Below are 7,509 nucleotides of genomic sequence, written 5' to 3' on the forward strand. Positions count from 1 at the left end.
TTAGAAACTGAGAGAGACAAGAAAAAGGTTCTTCCCCTGGAGCTTCGAGAAGGAATCAGCTTTGCTGACGTCTTGATTTCAGCCTTGTAAGACTCATTTTGGACTTCTGATCTCTGGAACTATAAAAGAAGAAATCTGTGTTGTATTAAGCCACGGAGTTTGTGGTTATTTGTTACACTGGAAACAGAAAAGTAATGAGTGATGTTATTTTGCTCTCCATCACACAAATTCCTTCCTAGTAAGTATCCAAATGTTTAACGACCAGTAAATATTCTACACCAATACAAGAGGAAACTTGCATCACTATGGAACTTCATGAAATTTCTTTTAGAAAGAGTGTGATGTGGCTAAACCACAGGAAGCTATGATGTTTTCAGGCCCAGTGATCTTCCATGAAGCCCAGGGTACCCAAAAACTATGGAGGATGCCAGGCAGTACATCCCTAATCCTCCCTTGGAAGAGCAATCACAGGTCGAGGGACTATTTTAGCATTACATCACTTGACTTCTGTATCAGTTTGAATTAAGTTCAGCTGTATATAGTAGGAAAATCCAAAATTGTGATAGCTTAAATAATACACAAGATTGTTGTGGGGTGGCTGGGTGGCTCAGTCAGTTAAGCATCTGACTCTTGATTTTGGCTCAGGTCATGATCTCATGGGTTCGTGGGATCAAGTCCTGTGTCAGGCTCCATGCTGACAGCACAAACCTGCTTGGAATTCTCTCCCTCTCTCTCTGCCCCTTCCTTGCTCACTTTCTCTCCCTTAAAATAAATAAATAAATTTAAAACAATAGAAGATTGCTCCATTTATATGAAAAAGAGGCTTAGAGCTAGGCAGGAACAAGGCTGCTAACATCTTGGATCCTCATTCATCAGTAAATATATCTCCTTCTGGCTTTTTGCTTCACTTCCTAACTCTGAAGTCCTCTGGGTCCATGGTTCAAGATGGATATTCTCCACTCCGGTCATCATATCTGGCTTGTAGGCTCAAAGAAGGAGGGAGAAAGTCAAAAGAGGTAGCCCATGGGGATGAATGAAATGCTTTCTTTAAATCCAACACCAAACTTTCACCTACAACCTGCTAACCACATCTTCCTGCAAGAAAGACTTGTAAATAAAATCTATCCAGGCAGGAAAAGTACCCAGCTAAATTTCTAATTTCCATTACTGAGAAAGAAGAGCCAAAGCAGTCTCTATCACTGCCACTTTGGCCACCTAAATATCTATGAAGAACGCAGTCCTCTCTCCAAAAGGGACAATATCAATATCTCACCTTGCTAGTTTGACCAAGTTATGATATTTGGAAGACACATATCCTCCCCATCCGATTTGTATGAAGCTTCTCTTGGCTCCATGGCCTATGAACTGTAAGGCAAGTTATAGGTTCCCAGCATTCCCATTAAAGTGTTTTTAAATTTTTCATATACAGTTTTTGATTATTGTGTGATGTGTTACTTAAAATAATGAAACATAACATAAGGAAGTCCCACATTTAGAACTAGTCTGCCAAAGTGAGGAAAGAATATAGTGTTCATAGTTAAAATTACTATATAACAGTAGTCAATTCTATTTGGATAATATTTGGTCCATTTAGATAAAAGTAACATGTTTCTCCATCTTTTTTTTAGGTCATGAAGGGCAAAAATGCCAATATGATTTCTTTACAGTTTTTAGGAAAATGACACACACACACACACACACACACACACACACACACACACACCTACACAGAAAATTTTATAAAGAAAATGAAGGTCAAGAGCTAAGGGTGCTCTGCTACAACAGTGGACAGGTTCCTTGGTTAGTTCCTAGGGTAAGAAAATGAAGGTCAAGAGCTAAGGGTGCTCTGCTACAACAGTGGACAGGTTCCTTGGTTAGTTCCTAGGGTAAGAAGACAGGAGCTTTACGTACCCGAATTGCCTAATCATTGGATATAAGCTGTGTCTAGGGAAGGTCCTTTGGTGAAGTACTTCTCTTCAGCAAATTCCCAGATAAGATAATTTCCAAGTAAGATTGACAGATGAGAACTCTCAGCCAGGAACACTCTAAGCAGCTGGAAAAAATAAGTCCTCCAGTTCTGAAGGGGTTCTGGAGTGCACTGGAACCTCCACAGACTGGTCCTTTCTCCATTTGACTAGAAAGTACAGAGTTCCCATTACTCCCTCTCCCCGCAGAAGTACAGCCTCCCCTGCCATAAAAGAAGCACATTTGTTACAACAGATGAACCAACCTTGACACATCATTATCACCAAAGCCCACAGTTAACATTAGGATTCACTCAGGGTTGTACTTCCTATGGGTTTTGACACATGTATAATGACATTATATTATCATAGTAGTTTCATTGCCCTAAAATCCCTGTGCTCTGCCTACTCATCCCTGCCTCTCTCTTCTCCATCCCCTGGTAACTACTATGGCCATAGTTTTGCTTTTTCCATAATGTCATATAGTTGGAATCATACAGTGTGTAGCCTTTTCAGATCAGCTTCTTTCATTTACTATAATATGCATTTAAAATTCCTCTATGACTCAATAGCTTATTTTGTTTTAATGTCAAATAATATTCCATTGCCTGGTTGTACCTGTTTTTTAACACTTATTTATTATTGATAAACAGAGAGAGAGACAGAGCATGAGCAGGGGAGGGGTAGAGAGAGAGGGAGACAGAATTCGAAGCAGGCTCCAGGGTCTGAGCTGTCAGCACAGAGCCTAACGTGGAGTTTGAACACACAAACTGCAAGAGCATAACCTGAGCTAAAGTCGGAGGTTTAACCGACTGAGCCACCAAGGCGCTGCTGTACCTATTTGTTTACACATTCACTCATTGAAGGGCATCTTGGGTACTTCCAAGTTTTCACAATTATTAATTAAGTTGCAATAAACATCTATGTGCAGGCTTTTGTGTGAACATAGATTTTCAATACCTTTGGGTAAGTCCCACAGATGAATTTTTTAACTATGCAAGTTTCCAAATTACTGAAGGCTTAGTTTTTTTAGATAGCAGGCCACAAGCCAATGGCCTCTGTTAGCCAAGTGTTATTTCCTTCCACCTCTACCTTGAGTTGATCTGTATCTACAGGGTTTTGCCAAAAGCAGCTGGAATCAGCACACATACACTAACATTTTGAATTCTTCCTCATATTTTGGTTAATGTAACAGGTATAGCTAGTCTGGCTTCTGGCCTCCAAGGATTGACATCATATACCTGGTTCACAAATGTCCCATTCTACAAAATATAAATCCTTAGAATCTTTCTCCCTACTCTTTTCTTATAGCCAAAGCCAATGTTTAGGTTGTGATACTCTCTGTGCACTCTCTTGGTAGAAGTGACTCTATTTCAGATAACAGAATTGTCTACAACTAGTTTAATCCAAAAAGATTCATTTCAAATTCCTTGAAGCACCAGAAAACCAACTTAGGTGCTACATAGTTGAGAAGAAATCCTGAAAATACATATCTAGTTATCTAACAGGGTTGTTATGACAAAATCGCCCTGCTGCATCAGTCTCTGCGAAGCCAGAGACTAGACCTTCACTATTGTTCTAGAAACCAAACAAAACCAATACCTCCAGGATGGTGCTTGTCAGAAAAGTCACATGCTGCTGCCTCATGATGTTCATTTCCATGTTCCAAACATTATCCACAGAATCCTAACTACCAGGGAGTTTGGGCAATGTGGTCTTCAGCTTGCCTGCCTGGGGAGTACTAGAAGGTAGGGTAAAAAGGAGTTGGAGTTACATAGAAGAATGGTTCTCACTGAGAAGTAATTTTGTCTTTTAGGTATATCTGACAATGACTGGAGACATTTTTGGTTGTCACACTGGGGTGGGGGTAATAGTAGCATCTAGTGGGCAGAGGCCACACATGTGGCTCAACATCATACAACGCACAGGACAGAACTCACAACAAGGAATTATCCAGCCCAAAGTGTCAATGGTCCCAAGGCTGAGAAGTTCTGGTGCAGAACAAACTAGTATACAGTATCTGCCACAAACTTCTTCTCTAGATTCATATTCCCTGGTGGCAGTGGAGACTCTAGAAGTCATTTCTGGGGACTTGGAATGCATAGTCTTACACTAAGTACTGAAGAACCACATGATGACCATGTCCAAAAAAAAAAAAAAAATATTCCGTAAAAAATACAGGGACTATGATTTGTGACCACTTGAGCTTCAGGCTTCCACCCCACTTCCCAAGGCTTCTGCGTTATTACTGCATCTTGTAACCGATGAAAATTTATGATCAATATAAAACTCTCTTCTCTTTCAATTCAAACGTAAAGAATTTGAAGAAGTGCCTATATCAGTCTTTCACCAAAGCCATCTCAAGTTCCATTTTAGACTGGGTTCCCCCTAAAGCAAACCCCAGCTCAAGAACTCAAGTGTAAGCCCTTTATTTTGAGATGTTCCCAATACAGCAGGGGAGCAAAGAAGACAGGAAAGAGAAGGAGGCTAATAGGTGGTTTGCTTTCTAGCAGGTTATTGCTGTAATTAAGGTACTTGATTCTCACCTCTAGGAACCCTGAAAGCCAACGCTGAACAGATGACTCACACTCATCCCACTCAAGGACTCAACGACTGAGGAAGCTGGGGCATTTAACCTTTTTATTAGTTTCCTATTGCTCCCATAACAAACATGGTGGCTTAACATAACACAAATTTATTATTTTACAGTTCTGAAGGTCAGAAGTAAAAAACGGGACATATGAGGCTAAAATCAGGGTGACAGCAGGCTGCATCTGGAGGTTCCAGAAGAGAATCTGTTTCCTTGACTCTTCAGCTTCTAAACACCACCTGTATCCATTGGCTAATGTCCCCTTCCTCTATGTGTAAAACCAGCAGCACAGCATCTTCAAATAGCTCTCTGACTGTGACTTCCTTCTGTCCGTTTTTAGGACTATGTGGTAAGACTGGCCCCACCTAGATAATCCAGGAAAATCTTCCTTCTAAACATCATGAACAGAGTCACATCTACAGAATAACTTTTGCTAGGTAAGGTAGCATATTTGTAGATTTAAGGGATTAGGATGTGGACATCTTAGAGTGGGCCATTTTTCAATGATATCCATCTGCTCTCATCAGTCATTAGTTAAATACTGCTCCCAAGATGGGTATTAGCATTTCTAGCCTGCTGCTCAGGAAAACCAAGCAGACTCTAGTGGCCAGGGAAAACCTGTAAAGAGAGAAGTGTAGGTGCCAGCAACTGGAAGTTGGGCAATATTCACAAAAGTGGCTGAGGGTGAGGAATATAGGTGGGGCTCAGACAGCATTCACTGCAATTTCTCTTGGATATAAGTTAATGATCAGAAAGTACAACCCTTTTATTAGTTTTTGTTTTGGTTTAAGAGGGAAAAAAGGAAGAGAGAGAGGGTGAGATGACTAAACACCATAGGATATCTATGTAAAGATAATGTCTATATGTAAGGAAAGGTTCACATGAAGGTGGAGGAGAGACACAGAATCCAAAAACCAAGCCACCATAATTATTAACACCGATAGGGTTGCAAGGATGGCTCGGTTGAGTTTCTGACTCTTGATTATGGCTCAGGTTATGATCCAAAAGTTGTGAGATTGAGCTCTGTGTATAAGATTCTCTCTCTCCCTCTGTGAATCTCCTCTGCTGTCCTTCTTTCTCAAATAAAATAGTTAAAAAAAAAAAACACTGTTAAAAAAAAGATAGATAGCGCTGAAAAGTCAAATGAACCTTTTCCTTTCAAAAAAGATTTATGAAGAGAAACAGTAAGTTCTGGAAAATTTTATGTTAAACATGATTCAGGACTTCATCATTCATTTTTGGGAAGCTGAGCAGCATGCTTTTTGAATCTTTCCAAATCGCCACATCAAAACAAATAGAGCAACTATATAGTAAAACCAAAAACTCACAAATAATATTTACCCCCCCACCACAATAAGTAAACAAAACCCCAGATAACACACTGTCCGACAGACCACAGAGGAAGACAGACTACCAATAGGGATAAATCTGTATGATACCAGCTCTGTGCTAGAGGAATAAGAGGGATGTAACAGGCATCTCTCAGATATGAGAGTAAGAGAACAACCAAATCACTGAGAGAACTAAATCACTGGAGCACATAGCAAGCCAAATGGAAAACAGCAGCTGAAACTGGGATGGTTGTGCCCACTCAATCAGCAGGTAAACACCTAAGCCAATTAGAGGGCTAGAGAAGTCTAGTCCCCACGAACCTTCAAAATGTAGCCCCCACGTTTCCTCCCAGAACAGGGCCCTACTCTGAGTAGTAACTATTAGGAGTGATATCAGAGAAAAATACAACAGAGATGGTAAAGATGAAGAGTAAAAAAAAAAAAAAGCTTCATATAAAAGTGGGGAAGGAAAATGTAGTTCAAACAGTAAGCCACAATATTTTTGAGCTCTATAAAAAAAAGAAAGAAAATGGAGTTTTCTGAAGTTATAAAAGCTATACTGAATCATTCTTCCTTTTAAAAATTTGGAAAAACTAAGAAACAGGAAAGTATTGAGGTCAAGTCCCATACAAATCATTATAAGAAAAGAGAATAAATACAGAATAAGCTTCCCTACAAACAATGAAAGCATTGCATAACAGAAAGATGTGTTTGCAGAAGAGATTAAAATAAGAGCTAAAAGAAATTAAATAACACAAGACATGAAAGAACAATATAATTTAAATCTGAAAAACTCAAAATAAAGTGATAATTCAAAAAACAATTAGAAATAAAATAATAAAACATTCCAAAACAAAGACTAAATAAGAAGAAACACAAGAGTGAATTGGCAAAACAGAATGCTTTTGAACATGAAACAAATTTTTAAATTCAAAAGAAATGAGTAAGTTAAAAGGATTTGTGAGCAAGTAACAGAATAGAAAGTAGGTAAAGAGGATTCAATATGCAACACAGAAGAACTACAAATACAACCACAAAACAAGTAACAAAATGGCAATAAGTACATAACTATAAATAATTCCTTTGTGTAATAAAGTAAATGTTCCAATCGAAGGACATAGGATGATGCAATGGATAAAAACACAAGACTCTTCTATATGTTGCCTATAAGAGCCTCAATTCAGACCTAAAGACACATGCAGATTAAAAGTGAAGGGATGCTGGCGAGGGTGTGGAGAAACGGGCACCCTCCTACACTGTTGGTGGGAATGTAAACTGGTGCAGCCGCTCTGGAAAACAGTGTGGAGGTTCCTCAAAAAACTATCCATAGAATTCCCTTATGACCCAGCAATAGCCCTGCTAGGGATTTTCCCAAGAGAGACAGAACTGCTGAGGCATAGGAGCACATGTACCCCAATGTTCATAGCAGCAATGTCAACAACAGCCAAAACATGGAAAAAGCCTAAATGTCCATCACCTGATGAGTGGATCAAGAAGATGTGGTATATATACACAATGGAGTACTACATGGCAATGAGAAAGAATGAAATATGGCCATTTTGTAGGAAAGTGGATGGACCTCGAGGGTGTCATGCTAAGTGAAATAAGCCAGGCAGAGAAGGAC

The sequence above is a fragment of the Suricata suricatta genome, chromosome 5 (genome assembly GCF_006229205.1).
Source record: "Suricata suricatta isolate VVHF042 chromosome 5, meerkat_22Aug2017_6uvM2_HiC, whole genome shotgun sequence".
In the NCBI taxonomy this organism is placed as follows: domain Eukaryota; kingdom Metazoa; phylum Chordata; class Mammalia; order Carnivora; family Herpestidae; genus Suricata; species Suricata suricatta.